The sequence below is a fragment of the Cryptomeria japonica genome, chromosome 8 (genome assembly GCF_030272615.1).
Source record: "Cryptomeria japonica chromosome 8, Sugi_1.0, whole genome shotgun sequence".
In the NCBI taxonomy this organism is placed as follows: domain Eukaryota; kingdom Viridiplantae; phylum Streptophyta; class Pinopsida; order Cupressales; family Cupressaceae; genus Cryptomeria; species Cryptomeria japonica.
Genome location: NC_081412.1, coordinates 84,246,087 through 84,268,622, shown reverse-complemented (window position 1 = coordinate 84,268,622; position 22,536 = coordinate 84,246,087).

Here is a 22,536-nt window from a genome sequence, read left to right as displayed (position 1 = left end):
CTACTATCCTTGAGGGAGATCTACCAAGGACAGGCAAATGAGATCTAGAATCTGGAGAGGGAGACAACTAGACTCAGGAGACAGCTAAGGGACATGAAGCGGTAGAGTGATCAGGCTATTCAGTGCTATACAGAGGCTGAGATAGCACTGAGGGCAGGGAGGCAGGTAGCATAGCACATAGGGACTGGATAAGCCTATGTTCTATGAGTAGAGGAGGAGATATCCTACTAGAAAGACCTGCACTATGGAGCGGTGCCACCAAATCAACGAGCGAGGAGATTCCAGAAACCATCACGAACTGCGACGACCTCTGGAGGGAGAGATAGAAGACAAGCATCTAGTGGTGGGGTTATGGGTCCTCCACCACCACTAGATAGAGGGGGCAGGAGAGATGATCCTAGGGTGGGTCCTTTCAGGGCTCAGACTCCATCAAGGCCAGCTGGCTCTGAGGGAGGGAGTTCATCATAGCCTTAAAGGGCTCCCTATGTATTAGTTTTGTACCATTTTGTATGATGATGTAGACACCTTCGGGTGATTGTGTAGCCATATGATTTTGACATCATTATATCATGACACTTATTATTTTTGAGATATATATATGAGATGATTCATCCTTGTGGCAACTATATGCATGTGTACCTATGTGATGCTTACGATATGTTTTATGATGACGATTTTATGATATGGATGCAAATATGTACATGATGTAATGCAATATTTTTGTTCTTTTATGTTTTTAATATGATATGCAAATGCAAAGGTAATATATGACATGCAAATGAATATGATAATGTAAATAACTATTTACATGATAAGAATGTGAAATGTGCTAATATGTGTTGTGTGCAGGATGTGATGCAATTGTGATATCTGTATGTATGTATGAAATGCTAACATGTGGTAGTGTTGGTGCAAACTACATGAGATACAAATGTTTTTGGTGTGTCATTATACTCAATCGTGTGATAGAAGGCTACACAAACTCAAGGATGATGGAGCTCAATCAATAAAGGGGGATGGAAGATAGAAGATATGAAAGTGAAAGAGCTTCTTATGCGATATCATCATTGAGCTTTATTATGGCAAGTAGGTTATGACAATCCAGATATATGTTCAACTCAAAAAGTCATTGTACCCATTTGCATGAAGATCAAATAGTTGCAAACAAAGATTACCCTAGTTCATACTAGACTCTTAGTGTCCTCATATCCTTGGAAAAGTCATAGCATTACTAAGAGACAATTCGTAGACAGCAAAAGAAAAATAGGTGATGATACCCCATCCTTGCCTTTCTAGTCAAAGACATCCTAGAGATAGAATCTCTAGTCAGAGACATCTCAGAAAAGCTAAAAGACATGTCACCAAAAGATAAAATCAAAATAAAACCAAGACTCAACACCAAAATCTACTATAGTCCTCAAGTTTAATGTCTCTTGTCACTTGTATAAGTCTATTTGATTGTGGTCACAATGTTTACTTTCACAAAAGGATAGATAGCACTGAATCATAATGTTGTCTGAGTCTGTTGAAAAATTTGATTTGTTGAAGTCCATTGTTGCTATTGTGTCTCATCTAAAACTGATTGAATCCATGAAACCGATACTTTATTGTAGAGAATACGGAACTTTATTGTGGATTGGCGATGTAAATGTTGCTTTATTGTGGATTGTGCATAGATAGACTAAAGAAAGTTGGAAGAAACTATTTTCCTTGGAACATGTGATGCTCTTAGTTCCACACCCATCACTAGACTTGGGATTTGTCTTAGCCACATATAGGAGCTGATTTATTATAGATGGAAAGGGTGAAAAGGAATGTTTATTATGGATGGCTAACCAACCTTAGGTAGATCAATAACAAGCCATGATGGGAATGGGTGTTTATAATGGATGAAGAGGTTGTGAGTGTATGCAAAGTGAAGGATGAAATAGAATTTTGAAGGAGGGAGGAGCAATGTCTCTACGCATGGCACCAGTGACCCAGTTTTTCACCATGGTACTTGCCCAGGGTGCCATTAAAGTGGTTTTCACCATTGGATGAATTTATTACTCTTTACTTTTTTCTTTTTTTTTCAATTTTTTATGTCACAAGGCGGGTGTTTGCCAGGTTTTCACCAAGTAATGATTTTTTTGTATTTTTTGTATTTTTTGTATTTTTTTGTATTTTTTGAATTAGGATATTCTGAAGAGCTATGTGTCAAACCTGTGAAGGTGCATTCTATTGATAGGATCCTCCAAAATTTTTCCATGTGGATTTGAAAGTTGATATGCACCAGATCCATAGGCTGCTATAATGATGTAAGGACAAAGCCAATTTGATTTGAACTTGCCCTTCTTCTCTTTGTCTTGCTAATTTTTAGGATTGTTTTTTAGAACTAAGCCACCTACCCCAAATGTGCGAGGCTTTACCTTATGATTTTAGTTGTGACTTATTCATTGTTGATAATCATTGAGATGATTAAAAGTAGTTTGTCTTCATTCATCCAATAGTTATAGTTCTTGCAAGTGAGAGACCCTATAGTCTTCATCACTAATAATGTTTTGCAAAGAGACTCGTAAAGATGGTAACTCAACCTCAATAGGCAAATAGCTTCAACGCCATAGACAAGTGAATAAGGTGTGGCTCCTGTAGGTGTACGAACACTTGTGTGATAAGCCCAAAGTGTGGGATTAAGTTGGATATGCCAATTGCGGCCAACATCATCGACTGTCTTTTTAGGATTTTAAGAATGGTTTTATTAGAGGCCTTAGCTTGACCGTTACCTTGGGGGTAATAGGGCATGGAGATATGGATGGGTAATATGGAAGTGATCACAAAGTTCATGAACATCATGATTTTTGAAGGGACGTTCATTATTGGTGATGATGGAAATAGGAATACCAATGATGTAGTTGAGAATGAATATAGCAATCTGTTTTCTAGTGACTTGTGTAAGAGGCATGGCTTCAATCCATTTTGTGAAATACTCTATGGCAGTGATGATGAATTTGTGGCCATTAGTAGAAGGAGGGTGAATCTTGCTTATGAGATTGAGTCCCCACTGACAAAAGTGCCAAGGAGTCACAATCGGTTGAAGTTCTTGTGCTAGCGCATTAATAAGGTCTCCATAAATTTGACATTTCTTACATTTCTTGACAAGATGATATGAATATTTTTCCATTTTGGGCCAGTAGTATCTAGTCTTGATGAGTTTCTTGGCTAAGGTAGGACCACTAGAATGTGGACCACATATCCCTTCATGAACTTTGCATAACGCAATCTGAGCTTCGTCCCTTTCTAAACATCTACGAAGAGTGTCATCTAGACCTCGACAGTATAGGATATTGGCTAAAATGACGTATTGAGAAGATTGGCAAATGAAAGTGCGACGTTGGTTGTTGGATAAGTCAAGAGGAAGGGTATTATTACAAAGGTATGTGAAAATGGAACCGTATAACTAGGAATTAGGACCAATGATACATATCATCTCAGTAGGAGTGATCTCATATAAGGGAACCAAAAGGTTATCCACCAAGAACTCATAGTGGGTTTCATTCTATGATAGATCGATCAATGAGGCAATAGTAGCCATGGCATCTATGGCTCGATTCTTCTCTCTTGGTATCTGCTCAAAGGTTAACTTCATGAAATGTTGCTTTAGGTCATCCACCATTTTTTTGTAAGGCATTAATTTTTCATCCTTTGTTTGGTAGTCTTAGTTGCTTGACGAATAACAAGTTGAGAGTCCCCAAAAACATGAAGTTCTTGGATCTTCCATTGAACTGCAATCCGTAATCCAGTTGTTAATGCCTCATATTTTGCTATTTTATTAGTGCAAGGAAATGATAATCGATATGATTTTGGAATGGAATCCCCTTGAGGTGTGATGAAGAGGATGCCAGCGCCTGCACCATGTTGTGTGTATGATTCGTCAAAGTACAGTTGCCAAGGCTTCATGTGTGATACTGTCAAGATGGATTCATCTGGAAATTATAAAATTAGAGGAGCATCATCTATCATGGGAGCATTTGCTAACTGATCTAGGATAGCTTGTCCTTTTATTGCTTTTCTGTCTACATATTCAAAGTTGAATTCACTCAAGAGCATCACCCATTTGGCTAGTCGACCAGTAAGCATCGCTTTATTGAGAAGGTACTTCAATGAATCAATCCTTGTGACCAGCTTAGTTTTATGAGTTAGCATGTAGTGTCATAATTTTTGTGAGGTAAAGAACATAGCAAGACATGCATGCTCATTTGGTGTGTAGTTTAGCTCATAGACTACCAAAGTATGAATGTTGTAGTAGACTGCCTTTTCTTTGCCCTCAGCATCTTGTTGTGCTAAGAGTGCCCCCAGTGTTGTTGATGTAGTTGATATGTAGAGTAATAGGGGTTGTTTTGGAACTGGTGGAATCAAGACTGGTGGATTTAGAAGATAATCTTTGAGTATTTGAAAATCCTATTGATAGTTATCATCCCATTTGAATTTTATGTTTTTGTGTAGCAAGTGCTGAAAAGGATGACATTTATCTGCAAGTTGTGTTATGAATCTTCATATGGACTGGAGTGTTCCTTGCAAATATTGAAGTTGACTGATATTTCTTGGTGGTGGCATCTCTAGGATCACCTTGACTTTTGTTGGATTGGCTTCAATCCTCTTTTTGAGACAATGAATCCCAGGAGCTTCCTAGAGGTTACTCCAAAGACACATTTCTTGGGGTTTAATCTTACTTTGTATTTTTCTAACTGATCAAAAATGACTGAAAGTATGTCCAAATGTGTATCTTTGTGTATTGATTTTCCCAATAGGTCATCAACATAATCTTCTATAGTTATGTGCATGAGATCATGAAAGATAGTAGTCATGGCCCTTTGATATGTAGCGCCTGCATTCTTTAGCCCAAAGGGCAATGACATTCCAGCAGAAAGTTCCCCAGGGACAAGTAAATGTTGTTTTGTGTTGATCCTCAGATGTGATTTTTATTTGATTGTATCCAAAGAATCCATCCATCAAAGATAACATCGCATGACCTGCTGTGAGATCTACGATCAGGTCGATATTTGGCAATGGAAAATCATCCTTGGCACAAGCTTTGTTGATGTCTCTGAAATCTATGCATATTCTGATGCTACAATCTAGCTTACTGACTGGTACTAAGTTGGAGATCCATTCAGGATAATCAATTGGGCATGAATCTGATATCCAATAATTTTTCAAGCTCCGCCTTGACTAATAATACCACTTGTGGATGCATCTTTCTTAATTTATGTTTCACTGGTTTTACCCCTGGTTTAACTGTCAAATGATGCATTACTAAATCCAGATCCAGTCTAGGCATATTAGCATATGACCATGCAAAATTGATTTGTCACTCTGTAAAGAAACTTATGAACTTTGGTTTTTCTATTTCTGTCAGAGATTGTGCTAGGAATATGTCATGTGGAATTTCTTTTGTACCAATGTTTATTTTGATGATCTCCTCTACTAACATAGATGATTTTTCTTCATATTATGCCAGGAGAATTTTGAGCCTTCCATATTTGGATGCCTCAGAGAGCTTTTCACCGTCAGATACATCCTTTCTTTTTAGTTTTTTGGGGTCAAACAATGCCACAATGTGGTTTTCACTATAAGACCCATGATTTGTTTTTATTTTTACATTTTTGCGACTGGAAGGCCCAACACCCTCACCAAAATATGCCACGTTGTCGAGTTCTATAGTGTATCCTTCCTTATGGTCCCCAAGTGAAATATTATCTCGTATGCCTAGATAGTTAATAAAGGCTTCATCATTTTGGAATGTGTTGAACTGTATTGGTCCTTCATGGTCCTAGTCAATAAGTTAGTGGTGAACAAGGGGAAGGCCTTCAATATTTTCAAAGTTAGTGGGAATAAGGGGGAAGATGCAATTATATTCAGGTACATCGAGGTAGTTGTCGAGGTCATCGTTGGCACTCTCCTCATCTGTCTTGGTAGTGAATGAATCCAAATTGTCATCACTAGTAGTGCATTCCGGAACTGGTGTCCTCATCTGTCATGATTTTGACCTAGAACCTAGAGGCAAAGACTATGTGGGATCCTCAGGGGTTGTTTCTTGACCAACTTTGAATTTTCTATAAAATTCCTCTTCTTTTGTGGGTTCACCTGGTTCTCTAAATGTCTTAGTGAGTTCAAAGTCACTGGAGGATTTGTCCAAACCCCATTCCTATTCATTAGAGTCACTGGAATGATAGCTCTCTTGTTGATCTTTGGAAGCCTTGATTTGTAATGCTTCTTCTACCTTTCGAGTATTTACCCTAGAAGATATGAAACCAAGCCCTTTTAAGCACTCTTTTTTAAATGTCAATTCTAGTTGCAAAGGTTGAATGATACCTTCCTTTCTTAAGCCAAGAGGACTCTTACCATCATACCCAAAATTTTGTAGGATCTTAAATCCTTTGCCATATTTTTCACATGGTATGCTAATGTGATCTTGTGTACCCTCTTCAGGGTCTCTGTAAATAATTTTGCATAAGTCTTCTTCTTCCATTTCACCCCACTTTTGGAAGATAGTAGGATCCCATTTGAGTGTAATGATAGATACCCATTTAGAAGGATGTGGTCATCCATATTCTTTTGGTGAACTCATAACTTGTCGTAAGCACATGGTTTGATTCAAAGTGTATTCACCCATGCCTTTATCTTGATATTTCCCTTTAAGCTCACCTTGCTTTGATGTTGAAGGTTGTAATGATTCGAGGTCAATGTATGCCGAAGAAGGGATAGATTTTCTATTATTTGGAATGATTATCTCAGCTTTTGGTCTCAAGTTATTGTAGTATATAAATGGATTAGGATCACCATTAATTGTTACTTCAACACCATTGTGAGGAAACTTAATGCATTGGTGGTATGTAGATGGGATTTCCCTCATCTCATGAATCCATGGACATCCTAGCAATATGTTGTATGTGAGATCTAGATCAAGGACTTGACAAACCACATCCTTAGTAACTAGCCCAACTCTGAGGGGCAAGGTGACTATGCCTTTGGATGAATGCTCTTCATCATCATATGCCTTGATGGTAATTTTGTTTGTAGCATTCATAGCTTTGTTTGAATATCCCAATTGTATTATTGTGTTCAAAGTACATATATTGAGACCAGCTCCTCCATCTATCATGTTTGTGTAGGAAGGCTTCAGTATGCAAAGGTGCATTATGTGGTTGGCTCACGGAGACGTCATTAGCTTCTGTGAATGTAAGGGAGTGTGGAATGGAAAGGTGTCCCACCATGGCTTGAAATTGGTCCACATTTAGATCAGTGGGTACAAAGGTGTCTCTCAAATTTTTTTCAAGAATGGCTTTATGTGTGGGGGATATGCGTAAAAGATCAAGAATGGAGCTCAGCGTGGGCATCTTCCCTAATTGTTTGACTAGGTCGTACTCAAGTTTGGTTGATGAGGAAGTTGTGTTTTTAGCTAGAGCACCTTGCAAAGTGAATTTACCTCAATGAGTTGTAACATTACATTCAGAGGTAGGTTCAAAAGAAGATCCAATGCCTTTTAGGACAACTTTAGGTCTTTGGGTAGAATTTTCAGGCATTTTGTCCTTGATGATAATGGTAGAGACATAATTGTCCATCGAAATGTGATTGACAGTTGAATCATAGTTATAGGATACTTTGGTATAGTTGGTCTAGTCATCTGTGGCTTTAGATTTTCCCTTGTCATGTTTGGGGAATGGTTCCTTAAACATCCCATGTTCTTGATTGGATGAATGCCCTTCAATCTCAATTTCACCTCTATCAATAAGATCTTGTATAATGTTCTTCAGTCGATGATAATTTCCTATTTTATGTCCTTTGCTCTTGTGATATTCATAGTATTCATCGTCATTCCACCAATTTGGTTTGACCTTTGGCTCATATGGAGGCAAATCTGGAATTGTTATTATTTTGTTTGTCACTAGCTTCTTGAAAGCTGACTCAAGTGGTTCTCCCAATGGGGTATACTTCCTTCATGATTTGGAAGTTGTTTGAGTATTCACTTGATTGTTTGTGGAGCTTGATCCCAAAAAAATGATTTTGGGTCATACTGTATTGGCATCAACAATGCCATCATTGACTGTGTTATTGTTTTTATTCCAAAATCTTGTCTTGTCTTTTCCTTTAAAATCCTCTTTGTTTTCTTTGAATATTTTGATGATTCCTTGCTCAATTAGGACCTTCTCTATTGCTAAGCCTTTTTCAATGACATCCTAACCAATGTCTTTGTTAACATTCTAGGTGAACATCTCTACCATTTGTTTTTATGGAATTTCACAAGAGCATCTGTTGGCTAGATTCCTCCATCTTTGTAAAAATGATGAAAAAGACTCTCCATCCCTTTATTTAGTGTTGCACAAAGTAGTGACTGATATGTCTGTCTCTATGTTGTATGAGAAATGTTGGATAAATGTCTCTACTAAGTCACCCCATGACTTGATTCCAAGTGGGAGCTGAGAGAACCATTCCATAGCTTGATGACCTAAGCTTCATGGGAATAATCTCATCAAATATATCTCTTATGTTTCTACCTCAATGCAAGTTATGAAAATTGTCTTATATGTGCATTAGGATCCCCTTTTCCTCTGTACTTATCAAACTTATGTGTCACAAAATGTGTAGGAAATGGAGGCATTGGAATGCTTTTGTCAAATGGATAGGTACATATGTCTCTCATTGTGTAAGATGGCTTCAGTGTATTTATGTCCTCCATTTTCTTTTGTAAGTCCTTAATTTGTTGTTCCAAATTGTTCTTAGGTGGAGACCGACTTCTTAGACCATATCCCATGCCTGAGCCACCAAGTGGGGGCAGAGCATACTGCATATATGGATGATACTAATCATACACATGTTCATATGGAGGAGGTCTATAATGATGCATTATATATGGACCACTTGGAATAGAGTCATGATGAGGAATGAAATTTTTTTTTTATCCATGTATACCATACTCTACAGGCATGTCATGAGTTTGTTCTAATGTGTTACCCCCAAATTTGACACGTGGTTTCCTTGTGTCCAAATTTTGAGCATGCCTTTGGATATCCAATTGCTTTGGTGGTTGGTCCTTAGCATTGGTATGTGATTGATTATATTTTTCTACATAAGACTTCCATAATGCTCTACGAAGGTGAGTATCATATGCTTGACCATGTCTATGTGGGACCTCCAATTTTTGAAACAAAGATGATGGTGATTTAGGAACCATATATCATCCTCAATTGCCTCCACTACTAGGCCTCCTTTGATCTATGTTGAGGTGAGGTTGTTGAAAAGGTTGATTTTCCATTATTTGAGACATGTCAAAATCATGAGGGATCTTGGATCCACTTTGTGCCATCACTTGTAAAAAATATTGTCTATCTCTCCTCATTATTTCCTCAACCAATCGATTAAAATGGGGATCCATAATGGAGTCTCCCACTTCTATTGAATGTGTGGAAAAGTTGTCCATATTATCATTGTGTTTATCATTATTGTTTGTAGTATCCATTTTCTCAATATTTGGAATGTTTCTATAGGCATCCATGTCAGGTACTGTGGTATGATCAGAATTGAAAAAGACATCATTGTCATACTCATAGGCACTCATGTTTGCAGACTCTTGAGCCTCTTTAGCTTCTCTCCTAGATTTTTGGGAATGGGTTTCAACCATGAACTAGGTATTGACCAAGATGTGTGAGACTAGATGAAAATGGAAAGAGTATTGAAGACCAAGAATTGGATGGAATGTAAATGAATCTGAAGTTTACTTGCAATGTCCAAAGTGTAAGACCAAGTATGTATGTAGCAGAGTAGGTGTGGCTTCAGAAGAGATGATAGTTTCTCTTGATGAGGTAAGTTGACCTTGACTCTAAGTAAGACCAAATGAGACCCAAAGGTGATAGACCTTGATGAGGGACCACTTAGCAAAATGTTGTTGAATGTAGTGTGTTGATAAAGTATGATGAGGACAAGCAAATGACCTTTTGACTCAAGTTTAGACAGATGTGAATGTAATGCAAGATGTAAAGCAATCATGAACTTTGTGAGACCCAAATATAGGTTGAATGCTAGATAAAAATCTAGAGAAATAACTTAGGAAGATCAAGAATTCTGAAACTGATTGCTCTTGTTTGCTAGACTGTAAATTTTTCCAATTTTGAACACAAACATGCCTGTATACTTCACAAACGCAGTTAAATGACACAGACATGGTTGAACACTACATAGACGTGTTTCTGAGATTTTGTGAATGTAATTATCTTTAGGATGACACATACACATTTTTGTATTTCACAGGAATGGTTAAATAACACTGACGTGTTTATGTCAGACACAAACGCATTTCTGGAAACTGGGTGCAATTTTTCCAATTTGTAAAGTTGTTTATTGTGACCAAATCTGAATTTTTGACTGTTTTTCATGACAAGAGGACACAATGTTGATGAAGACTCAATATTTATTAAGTGTTTAGACTCAAAATTAATCAAAGAAAAGTGTGTTGTTTGATGTAAAAATGTTTTGCATACACTTGAAGACACAAAAGACACAATGTTTTGATGTTTGGTCTTGAATGTTTGATTGTTCAAAATAAGACAAGCACAATTCTTATGGTTGGATAGGATAATAGTTGTTGATCTCACATGGGGTTTCCCCTGAGGCTATGCTATTCAGAGTGGATACTTAGATGCTTGACCCCACTAGCTCCACCCTCGGCACTCACTTCTCCGGGGCAGCCAAACATCAGTCCCCACGGAAACTCTCTGTGGTGAACTTTGTATCTCTACTAAGAATTGTATGTGTGTGGGCCACTCTAGAGGTTCGACCTCTTGCCCCAACAATGAGAAGGATTTTGGCTTTCTAAAACAAAAAGGTGCCAGTAAGGGAATTTGCTCATGTGGCCATACATGTGACACTTTCAGCTCTATAAATACAAAAGGCTCCCAGCCGATAGGGGTTACGCCCTATAACTAATCAAATAAATTTGATCAAATGGGTTTATGGGGAAACATAGTGTCGGTATGAACTAATCACCATGCATTACCCATGGCTTTCACCATGGATACAATTATTTATAGTGGTTCGGAAGAGGTGGGTTTTCCTCGCTACCACTTGGGTCGTTCTCTCCTCACTAGTAGTCCTAATGACCACAAGGGGAGACAGACCCTCTAGAGATTAAACAAAAAAAGCCTATTGCTCAAGACACTAGTTCAATTTTAGTGCACCAATGGAAGTGTTTGGTAATCTATGAAAATAAGGCACACAATAAAGGTCAAAAGAAAACCCTTGTCAAGATCCTACCGCAAAGATTTTTTAGTAGTTTTGCAATAATACCCCTCCTGCAAGCACACAAGTTAGGTAAATTTTAGATCCAAAAGACTTTGTAAAATAGGGTCCTTCGACAAGATGATTCGCTTCCAAGACAAGCTACACCAATTTTGTTGACTAGATCACAAGGTGTTAGCCCAAAATAAACCAGATCTGAAATCCAAATGACAAAATAAATCCTCAAAACGGGATCAAAAAATGAAAAATGCAAGATCTGAAACACAGATGTGATTAAACCTAATGCAGACGTAGCTGAAAATCACAAACGTGCCTAAATCCTTCATAGACACACCTAGATAATATAGATGCATTTCCCAAACACAAATGCGTCTAAAAGGTGCACACACACGGTTTGAAAACAAATACGCGACCCTGCAATCTGCAAAATAAGATAAAATAATGTCAAACACAGACATGATTATGGAGGTCACAGACATGGCAAAAAAGAAAAAACACGGTTCCAGGATGCGCAAATGTGGAAATATCGAAAGTTTGTCAAAAATGTCAGATCTACAACTTTAAAAACACAAAATCTACAACAAAAGATGTTAAATGCAAAAGGGATAAGAGTCCCACCGAGCGTGCCAAAATGTTTATGGTAAAACTGGAAATAAGAAAATTGAAAGACTAAATAGATTCAACCACAAAAACCCTAGCCTAACAACAACAAATATCCACCATAACATATGAAGATTACCTAAGACAATGCAAATCAAATAAAATCACAAAGATTATACCATCACATGTCCAATAGGGTTTGGATCTCCATTCTTCCTATCTACATTGATCTTGATTGATATATTTGCTCTCAGATTTTATGTGTGTACAAGAGCTCAACAAATAACAAAAATGTGGTTGCAAGTAGGCTTGATCACATATGAAAATTTGAAAGTGTAGTTGGGGGGCTGATAATGAAGGAAGCATCTCCTTATATAGAAGACACTATAGGAAAATGGAGGGATAAGATTGAGAGGTGTAAAAGATAAATTGTCGACTAAGATTAGAAGGTAGGTAGAGAAAATAAGAAAATAATGAGAGAGTAGGTAGTGTAGGAATTAAGAGATGAATGACATATGTCATGGGTAGAAAAGGCTAATGAATTAATTAAATAAATAAAGATTTATTAATTAATAGAAGAACTTGGATCAATTAAATAAATAAAGGTATTTATTTAATTTAGAAAAAGGATAATTTAAATAAATAAATGCATTTATTTAAATGAGAAATAAGGCTAGAAGAGGATAAATGAATTAATTAAATAAATAAAGATATTTATTCAAGTAGACAAGACAATTTCAGGTGTCTACATTAATAGTTGCTCATTCTAATCATTCATTTGCATCATCATTTATTTGCATATGAAAAAGAAACAAAAATATACATCCATATTCCATTTGCATTCATTGATCTATACTGAAAAGATATGCATACATACAGAATAAAGCATATAGAAAGACATCTCATAATCAATCAACACAAGTACGATGAAATCAAATCAAGAGCTCGTAAATTGACTGTCTTGAGTCCATTTTCGGGATCGAAATTGAAATCTGACGTCAATTCTCTCATTGAAATTTCACAACGTTGACCACTTAGTGCTTTCATCAACTACTCATTCTCTTCTTCAATTTGCACTCAATTTCTCATTAATCAATGCTAAATCTCAATTTAATTCACATTAACTCTAATTTTAATCTTCAACATTAATCTTTGTGCTCAAATAACTTATAATTGCTCAAAATAAATGCTTAAAATCATTGCGCAACCCTTGCTATATTTTGATTTTGCTCCCGAGGGGGCATACTCATGATCTCAAAGTTGAGAATTTCTTTCAAAAATCTATGTTACAAGTCGAGCAGCTAAGCTTCATCAAATTAATCTCTAGGAGTATATTAGTTTTATCGCTTCATATCAAGCTGATATTGTCTTTGTTTGAATCAGTCTCTTAACGTTAATCAGTTTCATCACTTTTCATCAAGCTGATTATTCATTTAAACTCAATCAAGGTTTTAAAGAGTATCTTTGATCACACGCTCAATCTAAGCAGGTGTTTAGTTTCATCGTATCGAATCAACCTAGATAGTTTATCTTCGCTCATCGTGTCTTGATCCATCAAGTTCAAGATCAATTTTATCTTCGCTCACTGTGTCTAGTTCAATCAAGTTGTAGATCGCTAAGATCTGCTTCTTGATCAATCAAGTTCAAGTTCGGTATCTTCGCTCTTCATTGGTCCTAGTTCAATCAAGTTCGGGATGGGTATCGCTTTAATCAACTCTATTTGGTTTCATCGCTTCAAAACAAGATGAATACCTCACTCTTCATCTAGTTCGTGATCAATCAAGTTCAGAACCGGTATCTCCTAGACATTAAATTTTCTTTGAACCAACGCATTGCTTGCACATTAATTCAAAGAGGGGTAAATGTAATTCCCTAAAAACAGTCATCTAAACCATGAGCCCCTAATCTCGACAACATCACCAAGGTCCTAATCAAAGGCAATTAAATAAATCTTGAGCACACATTTAATTTCTAAAATCATCAATGTCACATGGCAAATTCATCACTCAATATTAATTAAATATTTATTTAATTAATTAAATCATTCCAAGTAAATAATTTAAAACAATTATCTTATTTATTTTAATTAAATATATTTTGCATATTTAATTAAATAAATCAATTTGCCATTAAATCATCAAAAAGAGGAATTAATTTGAAAAATAAATTAAAATTGCCATAAATCTTCAAAAAAGGAAACAAATCAAGAAAGAGGAATTGGAAATTATGAGCACAAATCTTCAAAAAAGGAAACAAATTGAAAAGAAATTAATTGGAAAAAAAGAATTAAAAATTGAGAAAAGAAATCAAATGGACATAATCTTGAAAATCAAATAAAAAATTGGAAAAAATCTCAGAAAAGCAATTAAAACGATTAAATCTCAAAATTTAATGACATAGAGAATAAATCAGTTTTTTCTCGATTTTATCTTAATTTTAGTTCAATTTCCTTTAAAACTGAGAAAAGCAACCAATCACATTAATTCACCTGGATTGTGCTTCCTCTTGGAAAATCTTGACCGCTCATCATCATTTGATCTCAGCTATTGGTTTCTTTTGAAATTTTCTATAAATTCAGGCTCTCATCTCCTAATCAAAGATCCTAGAGAATATATTGTTATTATGTTGTTTTTGCTCTAGGTTCATTGAGAATTTGCATTGAGATATTGCATATTAGTTATTTCATATTGCTTAAATCATTTAGCTTAAATATTCATATGTTGCTTAAATCATGTTAGATTAATCTTGCATATCTAACTTAGATCTTGCATCCATTTAGCTCATATTCATGCTCATATAGATTTTAAAATCCCTCGTTTAGGTGTTGTCTAGTCACTGGATAGCTTAGCAATCTGAGAGCAATCTAAACTCACATCTACTAGAAGGCAATAAGCCAACTTGCAATGGATTTCATTTTATCATTTTTGATTAACTAATCCATGCAAATAATGGTTTATTGAAGTGTTGTGTCTTACAGCTTGCTGATACAAGTCCACTTTTCACACACACAATGTCTACATTCGAGTACACTGAGAACATGTTGGAGTCATGGACAAATTCTTTGTCATAATTGAAGAAGAGATACAATGTCATTTTCATGAGACTGGCGAATGCATGAACTTTGATTCATTTTTTTCAGTTATTATTGTATATGCTAAACACTTTGATACAAATTTTCTCTCTCTCTCTATATATATATATTGTTTTTCCTATTTAACATTGTTGTCAAAGGGGGAGTAGAAATATGTATGTGTGTTTTTGAAAATTTTGTATAATGTATGCATTAAGGGGGAGTATGAGTATATGTGTAAATTTGTTGTGTATGCACACGTAAAATTTTCTAAGTGTTGCCATCAATGTCAAAGGGAGAGATTGTTGGCATGATGATTGTAATATATTCATCATATGTTGCCATTGATGAAAGACTCACACACACACACAAATGATTATATTGACTACCCGTGTAACTTCAATTGTTTACACTGTCAACTAGTATACTTAGTGGTTAATCTCTAACTGGTACTTTGTGATAACCGGTATGTGCATAAGAGACAACTTGTGGTTATACTAAGTTGGCACCAAGATGAAGACCAAGATGGAGATCAAGCAAAGATCATGACAGAAGATTTGAGGATAACAGTTTATATGCTTTACTCAAACCGATATTTGATTGTTCCAATGAGTATTTGTTGATTTTGTGATGAGTCACCACATATCGTGATGAGTTATCCCATCGACAGACTTTTGGCTATAATTTTTGTGATGAGTTATGATGATTTGACTAGATACACTGCACCTATGAAATTGTGTTATGATTTTCTTAGGCCGACATGAAATCTGAATGTCTATATATCAACATCTTAGTAAATCATTTTTGATATGATGGTATGCATGAAGAGCGAGAGATTTTGATGTTGAAGAGTGATAAGTGTTAAGATGAAGAGTGTGTTGTGTAATAGTGTTGAGAATGTTTAGAAGGATCTGATCAATCAAGTATTGTGTTACTCAGAACAGATCAAACCATTCCTATTGTTTTTCTAATAATTACAGCAAAATCAAATCCCCTAACCAGGTAAGCTCTAACAAGCTTCAATGTACAAACCCTCTAACAAGGTGATCCATTAGTTTGGATTCAAAAATCATCTACCAAGGTTACTCCTAATCGGGTACTACCTTTAACAGGGTATAAGCTTCTAATCAAGCTTTGGGATCTCTAACAAGATTCACTCCTAGCAGAGCACTTTGTAGACCTTAACCGGTCAGTTATCTATTATTGCAGATAGTTAACTTGTGAGTTCCATCTCACCATGGTTTTTACCTTTGGGTTTTCCACGTACAAACACTTGTGTTATGGTGGATGTTTTACTTATTGTGGATGTTGTTATATCATTTTGAATTGCCTGCATTATGTTTAAAAGTTTTGTTAAGTTCATCTATCAGTTAGTGTTTTAAGTAATTTCATTTTTGGTGTCACTAATTCACCCCCTCCTCTCAGCGCTTTTCAAGTCCATCATAAGTATGTAAAGCTGAATCATTCTGAAGATCACATCATTAGAGACAAGAGGAAAAGTTTGATGACAAGAAGAAGGTTAGTTTTTTAAGAGGTATGTCTAATTTCTCAGATTGAACTAGAATCTCTTATTGAAGCAAGTAAAGATGAAAATTGGATGATAGATATGGAAGAAGAATTGAATTAGATAGAAAAGAATAAAACATGGGAATTGGTTCCTAGGCCTAAAGATAAAAATGTTATTGGAACTAAATGGGTTTTTAGGAATAAATTAAATGAGGAAGGTCAGGTTGTTAAAAATAAGGCTAGATTGGTTTGCAAAAGATATTCATAGGAAGAAGGAGGTGATTATGATGAAACTTATACTCAGGTTTCAAGGATTGAAGCGGTAAGGCTATTTCTTGCCTATGTTGCATACAAGAACTACAAGGTATATCAGATGGATGTTAAATGTACATTTTTGAATGGATATGTTGAGGAAGAAGTCTACATTGAGCAGCCTGATGGATTTTCATTATCAAAGGATAGGGAAATGGCTTGCAGATTGAAGAAAGCTTTATATGGACTGAAACAAGATCCTAGAGCATGGTATGCTAGATTAGATAAATATCTTTCAAAGCTCAGTTTTAGCAAAGATAATGTTGATAGTAACTTATATTATAAGATTGAGCATGATGACATACTGATCATTGAAGTCTTTGTTGATGATATCATTTTTGGAGGAGAATAAAATCTATGCATGAAATTTGCTGATGATATGAAGAATGAATTTAAAATGTCTATGATTGGAGAGATGAATTTTTTCTTAGGTTTGCAGATTACTCAGAATGATAAAGGTATTTTCATTTGTCAAACTAAGTATGCAAAGGAATTGCTTAAGAAATTTGGTCTTGATAAGTCAAAACTTGTTAGTACTCATATGATAACTGGTTGCAAATTGTCTAAGGAAGATGAATCTCCTAGAGTGAACCCATCTAGATAAAAATAAATGATTAGTGGATTATTGTACTTAACTAAAACCAGACCGGATATAATGAATTTTGTTTGTATTGCTTCTAGATTTCAGTCCGATATGAGAGGAAGTCATGACATTGATGTTAAAATAATATTTAGATATTTGGCAGGAACAACAGACTATGGGTTATGATATCCAAAGGATGATGATTTTAGATTATGTGCCATACAGACTTAGATTGGGAAAGAGATGTTGATGAAAGGAAGACAACTACAGGTGGTGCATTCTTTCTTGGGAAGAATTTGGTTTAATGGCTTAGCAAGAAAAAATCATGCACTTCATTATCTATTGCTGAAGCTGAATATGTAGTTGTTGCAAAAAATTGCACAGATTTTATGGATGAAGCAAATGTTGAAAGATATAAGGGTAAGTTATGATGAGCCTATTTTTATTCACTATGATAATACTGATGCTATTGATATGTCAAAGAATCTGATATTTCATTACAAATCAAAACACATTTCTATAAGGTATAATTTCTTGAAGGAAAAGGTTGAAGCAAAGGAAGTCAAACTGGTTTATATGCCTACTAAGGAACATATTGAAGATATTGTAACAAAATCATTGTGTGAAGATACTTTTGAATATCTCAGAGATCAGTTGGGGGTCACCACCCCTCTAGCAGATACTTAGAGATGTAGGGATGCATCAATCCAGTAATCTTGTCAGAAACATCTTCTGATCTGAGTTGATGGGATGATGTTGTTACTCAGGGGGAGTAGTTAGCTGATTGGTTTGGCATCATCCCTTTGTCATTGATGTCAAAGGGGGAGATAGTGTTTATATGAAAATTAGAAAATCTTAGGGGGAGAGATATTTTGTTGGGTCTTGATTGTTTGGGGAGATTGTTAGCATTCCTTGGCACTTGGATGTTTTTCACATTCAGTGTTGCCATCAATGCCAAAGAGGGAGATTGTTGGTGTTGGCACTATAACAGACAAGGGAGATTGTTGGCATTTCAATAAGGATATTGAGAAGGTTGTTGATGATTATGGATATAACTGATTAAGGATGTTTTACTATCTTAATATTATTATTTTGTCATTGATGTCAAGAAATTGATTTTCTAATTTAGTATGATGTTGCCATATCTTAAGAAGTATGTTTTGAAGAGAATTAAGATGTTGGTAAAAGACATAGAAAGAATATGATGAATGACAGGAAGAATAAGGTATTCAATGGGCAACTATTACCGAGTCAAACAATGATGAGATCATGATGTTTAGATTGTTTTGATATCCTACATATGTTGTAAATTGTAAGGTTGATACTATACTATGCTACTGAGCAAAGAACCTAGTCGGTAAACCCTAAGGTTATAGCTATCGGTTAATGAAGGTAGAATGTCTATGGAGTGAATTTTAGTATTTACCAAGTTGTAACCAAGTTGTAACTGAGCTATAACAGAATGCATTAAATGGTTACATGCATTATTTAATGAAGGAAGCTAATGAGTTGGAACTAATTAAATGATTGGTAAGTCGTAAATAAAGTTTGTTAATAATCTGTGGCAAAGGAAAATTGGTAGGAAGATCTATAGTTCAGATTGAACTGCAATACCTTAGCACAAGTTCCAAGAAATGTATGCAAGTTCCTAAGCAAGATAAAATGTTTTCAGATCAAAAGATGCATTGAACCTGGACAAGATTGAAGATCTGATGGCTATGATTGATCATGGGAAATGTGATCAAGGAGATTAAGTGGTTAGCTAATTGTTTATAAATAGGGAACTGTTGATAAACAATGTATGTGGGCAAGTGTATGCACAGGGATGCTACATAGTGATTACTGAGCATAGAAGCTTGAAGACCTGTTTGAATAATAGAGTATAGAATCCCAATAGATGGACAAGATTAGTTCTATGTCTAGATTGTATTGAACAAATAAGAATTTGCTTTAGCATTTTAGATGTGAAGTTGCAGATAGATTTTTATTACTGTTATTTTGTGAAAGTGACAGAAAATCTCTTAACCAAGTGGACTTAACAGTCTTATTTGTAAAACCCTCTAGCAAGGTGACATTCTAATTGAGTGTTTGAAATCCTTTAACAAGGTCACTTCTAACAAGGTGAAGATCCTAATAGATCTGAGGGAAATCCCTTAACCAGGTCACATCTAGCAATGTGTTTGTAATCTTTAACAGGATTTTCTTTTAATTGAGCATACTCTAGAAGAGTATATTTCTTAGTGGGTTTGAAATCCCACAGTGGTTTTTCCCTATTTGGGTTTCCATGTTAAATCTGGTGTTATGAGGTTTATGATGTTTATATGCTTTTGAGTTTGTATGTTTAATAGTTCTGGTTATATTACTAAAGTATATGTTATCGAGGTTGAATCTGATGTTTTTATAGAAGATTAAGTTTGTATGATTCACCCCCCCATCTCATCTTCTTGGCTATTGGATTTGTACTTACATTTAGTATCAGAACTATCAATTGGTATCAGAGCTTTTGACTCTAGAAGAAAAGTTTTAAGGCACTTGAGGCAAAGATCCAAAGATGTATAAGAGGGATGCACCAAAGCTGAACAAGTCAAGTTTCTCTACATGGCAGAAAAGGATGAAGCTACACTTATCAAGAGTTGGAGAATATGTTGTATACTATCTAGAGAATGATTTTGTTACACCGAGCACTTTTCCATTGATAATGGAAGAGATAAAGGCAAAGCAAGAACATATTCAAGCTATGATTGAAATAACAATTGCATTGACTGACTCAGAGTTTAATGATCTAGAAGGCTGTAATGATGCAAAGGCAATGTGGGACAAGATCATATCTGTGTATGGTGGTGATGAACATGTTCAAAGAGAAAAAGTAGATAGTCTAAGAGGACAACTTGAATCTATGAGGATGAATGAAGGTGAAAACATAACTCAGTACAGTACAAGACTAAAGGAGATTGTCAATCAAAACAAAGGAGCAGGTGGAACTATTGAAGAAAAGGATATAACAAGTAAGTTGTTGAGAACCCTTCTACCAGCTTATGCAATCTAAGTCTATGCAATCAATGAATTAAGGTCTGTACCCAATATGCCAGTCTCTTTAGATGCTACTATCGGTAAGCTACATGCATTTGAGTTAAGTAACTTTGATAACAATAGGTCTTTGGTAAATAAAGTTGAGTCTACATTTAATTCTTTCCATATTGATGAATCTAATGATTACAATGATAGAATGAGTAAATACTCTGAAGGAGATCACAGTGGAGCAAGTGAAAGATTTCATAAGAATATGGAAAAAGTGCACAAACTATATGAGGAAATCAGAAAGCAAGAAGAGTTTGAAGCATTATTAGCCAGAAGGTTACCGAGAGGCAAAGGTAAGTATAAAGGAAAACTACCTTTGAAATGTTTTAATTGTGATAGAATTGGACATATGGCTTCTAACTATCCTAACAAAGAATCTAGTGAAAAGAGAGATTACCGAGATGACAAACAAAAAGATAATCATTACAAAGGACACCGAGACTTCAAAAGAAGACATAGAAAGACATGCTTAATAGTCAATGAGGAATCCAATGATGATAAATCAGATGAAACTGATATAGAGGGAGTAGTTTATGTGGCAATTAAAGATGGATCAGATTAAGAAAGGTATGAAGAAAAAGTTTTAGTATCTCATATAAATACTAATGACTCTTGGATCATAGATAGTGGATGCTCACATCATATGACAGGAGATAAACACAAGTTTGTTATATTAGAAGATTATGATGGAGGCTATGTTAGATTTAGTAATGATGCACCATGTCCGGTGAAAGGTAAAGGATCTATAACACTTCTTGACAATGCAAGATGCAATGATGTTTATTGGGTTGATGGTTTGAAATACAATTTGTTGAGTGTAGCACAGCTAAACAACACAGGTTACCGAATAGAGTTTCAGAATGGAACTGTCAAAGTTCATGACAAGTATGGAAAGTTAGCTGCTATCGGGACACAAAAAAAAGGTAACACATTTCACCTTGACTCAACTCATAACAAGTGTTTGTATGCAAATATAGATGATACTTGGTTATGGCATAAAAGGTTTTGTCATGTAAATTTGATAATTTGATCAAAATAAGTAAGAAGCACCGAGTAAGAGGTCTACCAAGTCTTGAGAAACCTAAGAATGCTATGTGTTCAGGATGCCAGATGGGAAAAATGACAAGATCAAGCTTTACAAGTAAGTCTTACACTTCTAAGGGAATTTTAGATCTTGTGCATACTGATCTTTGTGGTCCTATGAAAGTTCAAAGTTATTATGGTGACAAATATTTCATATTATTTGTGGATGATTATTCAAGGATGATGTCAGTAATGTTCTTAAAAGAAAAATCAGAAGCTTTTCAAATGTTTAAATGGTACAAGGCAAGAGTTGAAAATGAAACAGGAAGACAACTAAAATGTCTTAGATCAGATAAAGGAGGAGAGTTCACATCTAATGAGTTTAACTTATACTGCAATGATCATGGTATTAAAAGACAAGTCCCTGCACCGAGAACTCCACAACAAAATGGAATAGCTGAGAGAAGAAACAGATCTATTGTGGATTGTGCTAGAACACTGATGATTGAAAAGAAGGTACCCCAAACATTTTGGAGAGAAGCAATCAGCACAGCAGTTTACACCCTAAACCGAGTACAACTGAAGAAAGGAACTTTGAAGACACCTTATGAAATCTAGTATGATAAGAAACCCAATGTAAATTATTTTAAAATCTTTGGAAGTAAATGCTATGTTCACAAAGATGATAGAAATGGTAAGTTCGATCAGAAAAGTGAAGAAGGAACATTTCTAGGATATTCCTCTAGAAGCAAAGCATTTAAATGTCTGATCAAATCATCTAACAAAATAATAGAAAGTGCAAATGTGAAAATTGATGAATTTGCAGAAAGAGATGATGAAGGAAATTCCAAGGAACCAGAAGACTGATGAATTTGTCTATGTTCAACCAAGAAGACTGTTGAAGAAAATGAAGAGAATATCCAGTTATCGAGTGATGAAGAAGATCATACAGAGCCTACCAAGCCTATATTAGCCAAGTATGTCAGAAGACATCATGCATCAAGTCAGATTATAGGAGATAAGAATGATCCAATGATGACAAGGAACAAACTGAGACAAAATACATATCTGATATTTGAATTTGAATCGAGAA